Source organism: Hyperolius riggenbachi, chromosome 5, assembly GCF_040937935.1.
Source record: "Hyperolius riggenbachi isolate aHypRig1 chromosome 5, aHypRig1.pri, whole genome shotgun sequence".
NCBI lineage: Eukaryota > Metazoa > Chordata > Amphibia > Anura > Hyperoliidae > Hyperolius > Hyperolius riggenbachi.
The window spans coordinates 38,652,248-38,664,769 of NC_090650.1; positions in this window are offsets into that span (position 1 = coordinate 38,652,248).

The following is a 12,522-nucleotide window of genomic DNA, read 5'->3' on the forward strand; positions in this document are numbered from 1 at the left end:
CAGGTCACTGTGTGCATTTCATGGGTAGTATTTTATATCTGTTATTGTATGTGTTAATGCATGTAAGTTGGTATCTCTTTTTTTGTATTGTCTCTTTTCTGTTATCTTTCAGATGGCGGTCGACAAGTATTTTTCATGGTGAAGAGGAGTTTGGCATCAGATTTGTTATAACATCTATTTGTTCTTTCTCCTTGCAACTTTCTTACTCTTTTTGTCTGACATTTTTTCTCGTTTTCAGTATGATATGTATGCATATATAAACAATCTTTTTTCACAGGTCACTTTGTGTGCATTTCATGGGTAGTATTTTATATCTGTTATGGTATGTGGTAATGCATGTAAATTGGTACCTCTTTTTTTGTGTTGTCTCTCTTCTGTTTTCTTACAGATGGCGGTCGACAGGTGTTTTTCATGGTGAAGAGGAGTTTGGCATCAGATTTGTTATAACATCTATTTGTTCTTTCTCCTTGCAACTTTCTTACTCCTTTTGTCTGACATTTTTTCTCTTTTTCAGTATGATATGTATGCATATATAAACAATCTTTTTTCACAGGTCACTTTGTGTGCATTTCATGGGCAGTATTTTATATCTGTTATGGTATGTGGTAATGCATGTAAATTGGTACCTCTTTTTTTGTGTTGTCTCTCTTCTGTTTTCTTACAGATAGCGAATGACAAGTGTTTTTCATGGTAAAGAAGAGTTGTGCTTGTGAATTGTTATGGCGGTGGCAGTTGGGCGTATGTGTGTCTTCACATTCACTGTGCAGATTTTGCACACAAACTGTTAAAGAAAATAAATCTGGAGAGGAATAGGGTGGCTATTGTTGAGGAGGAGGCCACAGTACAGGGTGGGCCATTTATATGGATACACCTTAATTTGGCTATTTATATGGGTACATAATTGTATGTGAATGGTGAAATTAACAAACAAAACCACCACTATTGGTCTGACACTAACCCACATTGGATAGATCCCTCCAAGACTGTTGGAACAAAAAAATTGGTGGTATGATGTTGTATAAGGGGTGTATACATAGATCTGGTGTATCCATTAAAATGGCCCACCCTGTAGTATCCTTTAGTTTTGCAATGTGTAATATTTTATATCTTCCATTGTATGTGTAAATGCATGTATGCCGTTTTCTCTTTTTCTGTGTTGTCTCTATTTTGTCTTCCAGATGGAGCTCGAGAAATATTTTTTATGTTGATGAAGAGTTTGGCATGGGATTTGTTATCACATACCATGTGTTTGCTCTGTCTCCTTGCAACTTTCTTGCACTTTCTGTTTATTTTTTATTCTCTTTTCCAGTATAATAAGTATGCATATATGAACTTTTTTTTTACTGGTCACTGTGTGCATTTCATGGGTAGTATTTTATATCTGTTATTGTATGTGTTAATGCATGTAAGTTGGTATCTCTTTTTTGTATTGTCTCTCTTCTGTTATCTTTCAGATGGCGGTCGACAAGTATTTTTCATGGTGAAGAGAAGTTTGGCATCGGATTTGTTATAACATCTATTTGTTCTTTCTCCTTGCAACTTTCTTACTCCTTTTGTCTGACATTTTTTCTCTTTTTCAGTATGATATGTATGCATATATAAACAATCTTTTTTCACAGGTCACTTTGTGTGCATTTCATGCGTAGTATTTTATATCTGTTATGGTATGTGGTAATGCATGTAAATTGGTACCTCTTTTTTTGTGTTGTCTCTCTTCTGTTTCCTTACAGATGGCGGTTGACAGGTGTTTTTCATGGTGAAGAAGAGTTGTGCTTGTGAATTGTTATGGCGGTGGCAGTTGGGCGTATGTGTGTCTTCACATTCACTGTGCAGATTTTGCACACTAACTGTTAAAGAAAATAAATCTGGAGAGGAATAGGGTGGCTATTGGGGAGGAGGAGGCCACAGTACAGGGTGGGCCATTTATATGAATACACCTTCATTTGGCTATTTATATGGGTACATAATTGTATGTGAATGGTGAAATTAACAAACAAAACCACCACTATTGGTCTGACACTAACCCACATTGGATAGATCCCTCCAAGACTGTTGGAACAAAAAAATTGGTGGTATGATGTTGTATATGGGGTGTATACATAGATCAGGTGTATCCATATAAATGGCCCACCCTGTAGTATCCTTTAGTTTTGCAATGTGTAATATTTTATATCTTCCATTGTATGTGTAAATGCATGTATGTTGTTTTCTCTTTTTCTGTGTTGTCTCTATTTTGTCTTCCAGATGGAGCTCGAGAAATATTTTTTATGTTGATGAAGAGTTGGGCATGGGATTTGTTATCACATACCATGTGTTTGCTCTGTCTCCTTGCAACTTTCTTGAACTTTTTGTTTGTTTTTTATTCTCTTTTCCAGTATAATAAGGATGCATATATGAACTTTTTTTTTACAGGTCACTGTGTGCATTTCATGGGTAGTATTTTATATCTGTTATTGTATGTGTTAATGCATGTAAGTTGGTATCTCTTTTTTGTATTGTCTCTCTTCTGTTATCTTTCAGATGGCGGTCGACAAGTATTTTTCATGGTGAAGAGGAGTTTGGCATCAGATTTGTTATAACATCTATTTGTTCTTTCTCCTTGCAACTTTCTTACTCTTTTTGTCTGACATTTTTTCTCGTTTTCAGTATGATATGTATGCATATATAAACAATCTTTTTTCACAGGTCACTTTGTGTGCATTTCATGGGTAGTATTTTATATCTGTTATGGTATGTGGTAATGCATGTAAATTGGTACCTCTTTTTTTGTGTTGTCTCTCTTCTGTTTTCTTACAGATGGCGGTCGACAGGTGTTTTTCATGGTGAAGAGGAGTTTGGCATCAGATTTGTTATAACATCTATTTGTTCTTTCTCCTTGCAACTTTCTTACTCCTTTTGTCTGACATTTTTTCTCTTTTTCAGTATGATATGTATGCATATATAAACAATCTTTTTTCACAGGTCACTTTGTGTGCATTTCATGGGCAGTATTTTATATCTGTTATGGTATGTGGTAATGCATGTAAATTGGTACCTCTTTTTTTGTGTTGTCTCTCTTCTGTTTTCTTACAGATAGCGAATGACAAGTGTTTTTCATGGTAAAGAAGAGTTGTGCTTGTGAATTGTTATGGCGGTGGCAGTTGGGCGTATGTGTGTCTTCACATTCACTGTGCAGATTTTGCACACAAACTGTTAAAGAAAATAAATCTGGAGAGGAATAGGGTGGCTATTGTTGAGGAGGAGGCCACAGTACAGGGTGGGCCATTTATATGGATACACCTTAATTTGGCTATTTATATGGGTACATAATTGTATGTGAATGGTGAAATTAACAAACAAAACCACCACTATTGGTCTGACACTAACCCACATTGGATAGATCCCTCCAAGACTGTTGGAACAAAAAAATTGGTGGTATGATGTTGTATAAGGGGTGTATACATAGATCTGGTGTATCCATTAAAATGGCCCACCCTGTAGTATCCTTTAGTTTTGCAATGTGTAATATTTTATATCTTCCATTGTATGTGTAAATGCATGTATGCCGTTTTCTCTTTTTCTGTGTTGTCTCTATTTTGTCTTCCAGATGGAGCTCGAGAAATATTTTTTATGTTGATGAAGAGTTTGGCATGGGATTTGTTATCACATACCATGTGTTTGCTCTGTCTCCTTGCAACTTTCTTGCACTTTCTGTTTATTTTTTATTCTCTTTTCCAGTATAATAAGTATGCATATATGAACTTTTTTTTTACTGGTCACTGTGTGCATTTCATGGGTAGTATTTTATATCTGTTATTGTATGTGTTAATGCATGTAAGTTGGTATCTCTTTTTTGTATTGTCTCTCTTCTGTTATCTTTCAGATGGCGGTCGACAAGTATTTTTCATGGTGAAGAGAAGTTTGGCATCGGATTTGTTATAACATCTATTTGTTCTTTCTCCTTGCAACTTTCTTACTCCTTTTGTCTGACATTTTTTCTCTTTTTCAGTATGATATGTATGCATATATAAACAATCTTTTTTCACAGGTCACTTTGTGTGCATTTCATGCGTAGTATTTTATATCTGTTATGGTATGTGGTAATGCATGTAAATTGGTACCTCTTTTTTTGTGTTGTCTCTCTTCTGTTTTCTTACAGATGGCGGTCGACAGGTGTTTTTCATGGTGAAGAAGAGTTTGGCATCGGATTTGTTATAACATTATTTGTTCTTTCTCCTTGCAACTTTCTTACTCTTTTTGTCTGACTTTTTTCTCTTTTTCAGTATGATATGTATGTATGTATAAACAATCTTTTTTCACAGGTCCCTTTGTGTGCATTTCATGGGTAGTATTTTATATCTGTTATGGTATGTGGTAATGCATGTAAATTCGTACCTCTTTTTTTGTGTTGTCTCTCTTCTGTTTTCTTACAGATGGCAGTCGACAAGTGTTTTTCATGGTGAAGAAGAGTTGTGCTTGTGAATTGTTATGGCAGTGGCAGTTGGGCGTATGTGTGTCTTCACATTTACTGTGCAGATTTTGCACACTAACTGTTAAAGAAAATAAATCCGGAGAGGAATAGGGTGGCTATTGGGGAGGAGGAGGCCACAGTACAGGGTGGGCCATTTATATGGATACGCCTTAATTTGGCTATTTATATGGGTACATAATTGTATGTGAATGGTGAAATTAACAAACAAAACCACCACTATTGGTCTGACACTAACCCACTTTGGATAGATCTCTCCAAGACTGTTGGAACAAAACAATTGGTGGTATGATGTTGTATATGGGGTGTATACATAGATCAGGTGTATCCATATAAATGGCCCACCCTGTAGTATCCTTTAGTTTTGCAATGTGTAATATTTTATATCTTCTATTGTATGTGTAAATGCATGTATGCCGTTTTCTCTTTTTCGGTGTTGTCTCTATTTTGTCTTCCAGATGGAGCTCGAGAAATATTTTTTATGTTGATGAAGAGTTGGGCATGGGATTTGTTATCACATACCATGTGTTTGCTCTGTCTCCTTGCAACTTTCTTGCACTTTTTGTTTGTTTTTTTATTCTCTTTTCCAGTATAATAAGTATGCATATATGAAGTTTTTTTTTACAGGTCACTGTGTGCATTTCATGGGTAGTATTTTATATCCGTTATTGTATGTGTTAATGCATGTAAGTTGGTATCTCTTTTTTGTATTGTCTCTCTTCTGTTATCTTTCAGATGGCGGTCGACAAGTATGTTTCATGGTGAAGAGAAGTTTGGCATCGGATTTGTTATAACATCTATTTGTTCTTTCTCCTTGCAACTTTCTTACTCTTTTTGTCTGACATTTTTTCTCTTTTTCAGTATGATATGTATGCATATATAAACAATCTTTTTTCACAGGTCACTTTGTGTGCATTTCATGGGTAGTATTTTATATCTGTTATGGTATGTGGTAATGCATGTAAATTGGTACCTCTTTTTTTGTGTTGTCTCTCTTCTGTTTTCTTACAGATGGCGGTTGACAGGTGTTTTTCATGGTGAAGAGGAGTTTGGCATCGGATTTGTTATAACATCTATTTGTTCTTTCTCCTTGCAACTTTCTTACTCTTTTTGTCTGACTTTTTTTCTCTTTTTCAGTATGATATGTATGTATATATAAACAATCTTTTTTCACAGGTCACTTTGTGTGCATTTCATGGGTAGTATTTTATATCTGTTATGGTATGTGGTAATGCATGTAAATTGGTACCTCTTTTTTTGTGTTGTCTCTCTTCTGTTTCCTTACAGATGGCGGTCAACAAGTGTTTTTCATGGTGAAGAAGAGTTGTGCTTGTGAATTGTTATGGCGGTGGCAGTTGGGCGTATGTGTGTCTTCACATTCACTGTGCAGATTTTGCACACTAACTGTTAAAGAAAATAAATCTGGAGAGGAATAGGGTGGCTATTGGGGAGGAGGAGGCCACAGTACAGGGTGGGCCATTTATATGAATACACCTTAATTTGGCTATTTATATGGATACATAATTGTATGTGAATGGTGAAATTAACAAACAAAACCACCACTATTGGTCTGACACTAACCCACATTGGATAGATTCCTTTCAAGACTGTTGGAACAAAAAAATTGGTGGTATGATGTTGTATATGGGGTGTATACATAGATCAGGTGTATCCATATAAATAATAAGCTGTGCAGAGGCGCCAAAAGAATAAAAGTATACTAAAAAGTTTAAAATATTCGGGTGGCGGTGGTGGACCGGTCACTCCAAAAAGTACACGAAATTGTCACTTGAGGATAAGACAATTTAATTAAATACTCCACAGATAATTCGCAACGCGTTTTACGGGCACAATCCCGCTTCATCAGGCAATAGATATAAGGAGTATCACTACAAAAATGATAGAGATGGAAGCATGTCAGAGAACTGCAAAGTATATATGATTGTGCAATTAATCATGGGACGTAATGAGTGAACACATTATATTGTAGTATACATGCACAGTTAACATAAGCAATGAGGTAAAGAAGAGTACTGGGGTGGAAAGGAGTTTAGATGTGTTGGTATATATGAAGGTTTCATCAAAATAATGGAGTGAAGGGGAGTTTCAGTGTGTTGGGTAGTGCAATATAGTGTATTATGGTAGAATGGTGAATGGGGGGAGAATAATTGATTATAAGCAATGTTTAGCTATACAGTAGTCATTTTGGGCAATGTATGTCTTAAAGTAGTGCCCAGGTAGTTTGATAAAGGAGGGGGGGGGGGGGGGGTTATTGCAGTGTGTGAGGGGTGAGGGGGAGGGTATGGATTTGCAGGTGTATGAGAAGTGGAAATAGTGGGGTAACTAGAAGGTAGGATAAATGTATAAAGATCAGTTAGTCCAGTGAGGGGTATTAGGAATTGACTTACCGGCTAGACGTCCAATACACGCTTGGCACCTCTGTACCCTTGTGTCAGCGTGGAACTGTTATGTAGCCGTAGTATGTGTGGTTCCAGGGTCACGGGGTCACGCAGGGTGATGCTGCTAAGCCAATGAGAATGCGTGGGGAACAGAGATGGGATGATTGACAGCGCAGCGTGCGAATGAAAGGCCGCGTTCGGGCTGCGCAGCTGGGTAGGCGGAGCGGTGTACAGGAAGCGTCTAGCTTCCAATGGCTATGGCGCCCCGGAACGCATAATGACGTGGCCGTGTGGGTGGTGAACACCCTCATTCGCTGTATGCGCATGTGCAAAGGTTGGGAGGAGTGTAGGTGCGCCATATTGGGTATGGGCATTATGCCCATGACATGATGGGATGTTCTGCGGCGGGGATAAGGCTATGAGAAAATAAATAAAAATACAGAAATCACAAAGAGCTGGATAAGAGTAGATGGTGGGGGAAACGAGTGTTCGTTGACTGAGGCAATGTAAAAATCGTCTGGCTACGTAGACTGTAACTGTGGTGGTGGGATGCTGCCACCCAGTGGTATAAATCTGTATAACAAGATAATGTAATGCTGTAGGATCTCCTGAGTATATAATAAAAACAAAAGAGAAAAAAAGAAAAGAGTGAAAGTTAAATAGTAAAAAAAGGGAGTTTTGGGATGATGGTTAATGATAAAATTCCTCTCGTTTTTGGTGATGATGTTGTTAATCAGGGCGTCATTAATGAAACTTTTGAGAATCTTATTGATGTCTGGGGTGGGGTCTGATTGCAGTAGTGTATAGTGTCTGGGGTCATTTAATAGTCGGAATGATTCTTCTAGGTAGTCTAGTCTGACAAGGATGACAATCCCTCCTCCTTTGTCGGCTGGTTTTATAACGATGTCCTGATTATTGCGTAGAGTTTTGAGGGCTAGTTTTTCAGATTTTATCACTTCTTATTTGTTTTATACTAGCTTTCATACTAGCTTCTATACTTAAGATATACATGTATATACTTTATATAATGTGTGTATTATTATTAAGACTTTATAATGTTTTAATTTCTTTTTAAGGTTACATATTTTATCATTGAAACGCGTATGAACACAGGTATTCACATTTATAGCTTATTTATTTATTTTTTATTAAGGTATGCATATATATGAGTATGTACGCGGGTGTATATACATGTGTTTTTTTGTGTACACATGTATATACTTTTATTATTCAACATCACTTATTTATTGACTTCTGTATGTGTATATTTATATGTGTGTATACTTATGTAGATATACACCCTTGTATCTTTTTTTCTCTCCCCATCACCCTCCCAAACCCACAAGCACACACACACATAGAGACTGTTCCCCTTTTGTGTGTACAGTTCTCTGTATGTATACACACCACACTCTTTTCTTTTTTTCTCTTTTGTTTTTTTTATATACTCAGGAGATCCTACAGCATTACATTATCTTGTTAAACAGTTTTATACCACTGGGTGGCAGCATCCCACCACCACAGTTACAGTCTACGTAGCCAGACGATTTTTACATTGCCTCAGTCAACGAACACTCGTTTCCCCCACCATCTACTCTTATCCAGCTCTTTGTGATTTCTGTATTTTTATTTATTTTCTCATAGCCTTATCCCCACCGCAGAACATCCCATCATGTCATGACTCATGGGCATAATGCCCATAACCAATATGGCGCACCTACACTCCTCCTAACCTTTGCACATGCGCATACAGCGCATGAGGGTGTTCACCACCCACACGGCCACGTCATTATGTGTACAGGGGCGCCATAGCCATTGGAAGCTGGACGCTTCCTGTACACCGCTCCGCCTACCCGGCTGCGCAGCCCGCACGTGGCCTTTCATTCGCACGCTGCGCTATCAATCATCCCATCTCCGTTCCCCACGCATTCTCATTGGCTTAGCAGCATCACCCTGCGTGACCCCGTGACCCTGGAACCACACATACTACGGCTACATAACAGTCCCACGCTGACACAAGGGTACAGAGGTGCCAAGCGTGTATTGGACGTCTAGCCGGTAAGTCAATTCCTAATACCCCTCACTGGACTAACTGATCTTTATACATTTATCCTACCTTCTAGTTACCCCACTATTTCCACTTCTCATACACCTGCAAATCCATACCCTCCCCCTCACCCCTCATACACTGCAATAACCCCCCCTCCTTTATCAAACTACCTGGGCACTACTTTAAGACATACATTGCCCAAAATGACTACTGTATAGCTAAACATTACTTATAATCAATTATTCTCCCCCGATTCACCATTCTACCATAATACACTATATTGCACTACCCAACACACTGAAACTCCCCTTCACCCCATTATTTTGATGAAACCTTCATATATACCAACACATCTAAACTCCTTTCCACCCCAGTACTCTTCTTTACCTCATTGCTTATGTTAACTGTGCATGTATACTACAATATAATGTGTTCACTCAGACTAATTACGTACCCTGATTAATTGCACAACCATATATACTTTGCAGTTCTCTGACATGCTTCCATCTCTGTCATTTTTGTAGTGATACTCCTTATATCTATTGCCTGATGAAGCGGGATTGTGCCCGTGAAACGCGTTGCGAATTATCTGTGGAGTATTTAATTAAATTGTCTTATCCTCAAGTGACAATTTTGTGTCCTTTTTGGAGTGACCGGTCCACCACCGCCACCCGAATATTTTAAACTTTTTAGTATACTTTTATTCTTTTGGCGCCTCTGCACAGCTTATTGTCAAGAATTCCACCCTGGTGGAAGGGTGATATACCCTCCTTTCCTTCTACAGAGAGCGACATCTTATTCCTGAGTGGGGACAGGTCTAATCTCCCCACCTGCCTATACAGTGGTTGCCTATGCGGTAACCCTTGTTTGTGAGTATAATACTTACTTGTCAATTATTCTCCTGGTTCCAATACGTACTACACCATACCGGGCTCTCGGTTTCTTTGTTGTATCCATATAAATGGCCCACCCTGTAGTATCCTTTAGTTTTGCAATGTGTAATATTTTATATCTTGCACTTTTCCAGTATAATAAGTATGCATATATGAACTTTTTCATTTTGCAGGTCACTGTGTGCATTTCATGGGTAGTATTTTATATCTGTTATTGTATGTGTTAATGCATGTAAGTTGGTATCTCTTTTTTTGTATTGTCTCTCTTCAGTTTTCTTACAGATAGCGGTCGACAAGTATTTTTCATGTTGAAGAGGAGTTTGGCATCGGATTTTTTTTAACATATATTTCTTTTTTTTCCTTTCAACTTTCTTACTCTTTTTGTCTAACTTTTTTTCTCTTTCTCAGTATGATATGTATGCATATATAAACAATCATTTTTTACAGGTTACTTTGTGAGCATTTCATGGGTAGTATTTTATATCTGTCATTGTATGTGTTAATGCACGTAAGTTGATATCTCTTTTTTGTGTTGTCTCTGTTCTGTTTTCTTACAGATGGCGGTGAAGAAGTATTTTTCATGGTGAAGAAGAGTTTTGTATAGGATTTGTTATAACATGTATTTGTTCTTTCTCCTTGCATTTTCTTTACTTTTTTTCTGTTTTTTTCCCTCTTTTCCAGTACATTATGTATGCATATAGTAACAGTCTCTTTTTACAGGTCACTTTGTGCGCATTTCATGTATAGTATTTTATATCTGTCATGGTATGTGTTCATGTATGTAAGTTTGTATCTCTTTTTCTGTGTTGTTTGTCTTCTGTTTTTCTACAGATGGGGTTGGACGAGTATTTTTCATGGTGAAGAAGAGTTTGGCATGGGATTTGTTATTACATAACATGTGTTTGCTCTGTCTCCTTGCAACTTTTTTTGCACTTTTTGTTTGTTTTTTATCCTCTTTTCCAGTATAATAAGTATGCATATATGATTTATTTTTTTACAGGTCACTGTGTGCATTTCATGAGTAGTATTTTATACCTGTTATTGTATGTGTTAATGCATGTAAGTTGGTATGTCTTTTTTTGTGTTGTCTCTCTTCTGTTTTCTTACAGATGGCGGTCGACAAGTATTTTTCATGTTGAAGAAGAGTTTCGCATGGGATTTGTTATAACATGTATTTGATCTTTCTCGTTGCAACTTTTCCTTTTTGTTTGACTTTTTTTCTCTTTTCCAGCATAATATGAATGCATATATAAGCAATCATTTTTTAATAGGTCACTTCGTGTGCATTTCATGAGTAGTATTTTATATCTGTCATTGTATGTGTTAATGCACGTAAGTTGGTATCTCTTTTTTGTGTTGTCTCTCTTTTGTTTTCTTACTGATGGCGGTCAACAAATATTTTTCATGTTGAAGACGAGCTTGGCATCGGATTTGTTTTTTTTCTCTTTGCAACTTTCTTACTCTTTTTGTCTGACTTTTTTTTTCTCTTTTCCAGTATAATATGTATGCATATATAAACAATCTTTTTTTTCAGGTCACTTTGTGTGCATTTCAAGTGTAGTATTTTTTATTTGTCATTGTATGTGTTAATGCATGCAAATTTGTATCTCTTTTTTGTGTTGTGTCTCTTCTGTTTTCTTACAGATGGGTTTCGACAATTTTTCATGTTGAAGAAGAGTTGGGCATGTGAATTGTTATAACATGTATTTGTTTCTTCTCCTTTCAACTTTCTTCCACCCTTTGTCTCCCCTTTATTCTCTTTTCCAGTATGATATACTGTATATGCTATATGAGCCATCTTCATTCACCGATAACATTGTATGCACAGTATGTGTAACATTTTATATGTGTCATGATATGACACGTGTTGTCTCTCTTCTGTTATGACAACATATGTTGTCTCTCTCCTGTTTTCTTACAGATGGGGTTCGACAAGTATTTTTCATGGTGAAGAAGAGTTGTGCTTGTGAACAGTTAAAACGTGTATTTGTTCCTTCTCCATTCAACAGTCTTGCACATTTTGTCCCTCTTTTACTCTCTTTTCCAGTGTAATATATATATGCAAATATGAACCATCATTTCTTTTTACAGATAACATTGTACGCACGCAATGTGTAATATTTTATAGGTGTCATTATATGTGTTTATACATTATATGTGTTTATAATGACATCTAAAACACTTCCACCAATATTCCCTTCATCTGACCTGAGCTCGGAACAGGGAGAAGCAGCAGGTGGAAGATGATGACCTGATCAAATATTCACATAAGTTAGGCACTCATTTTAACCACTTGAGGACCAGAGCCTTTTTCTCCATTCAGACCACTGCAGCTTTCATGGTGTATTGCTCGGTCATACAACCTACTATCTAAATGAATTTTACCTTCTTTTCTTGTCACTAATACAGCTTTCTTTTGGTGCTATTTGATTGCTGCTGCGAGTTTTAGTTTTTATTATATTCATCAAAAAAGACATGAATTTTGTCAATAAAATGTTTTTTTTTCTTTCTGTGCTGACATTTTTTCAAATAAAGTAAAATTTCTGTATACATTTTTGTCCAGATTTATTGTGCTACATGTCTTTGATAAAAAACAACATTCAGTGTATATTTATTGGTTTGGGTAAAAGTTATAGCGTTTACAAACTGTGGTGCAAAAAGTGAATTTTCCCATTTTGAAGCATCTATGACTTCTCTGAGCACCTGTCAGGT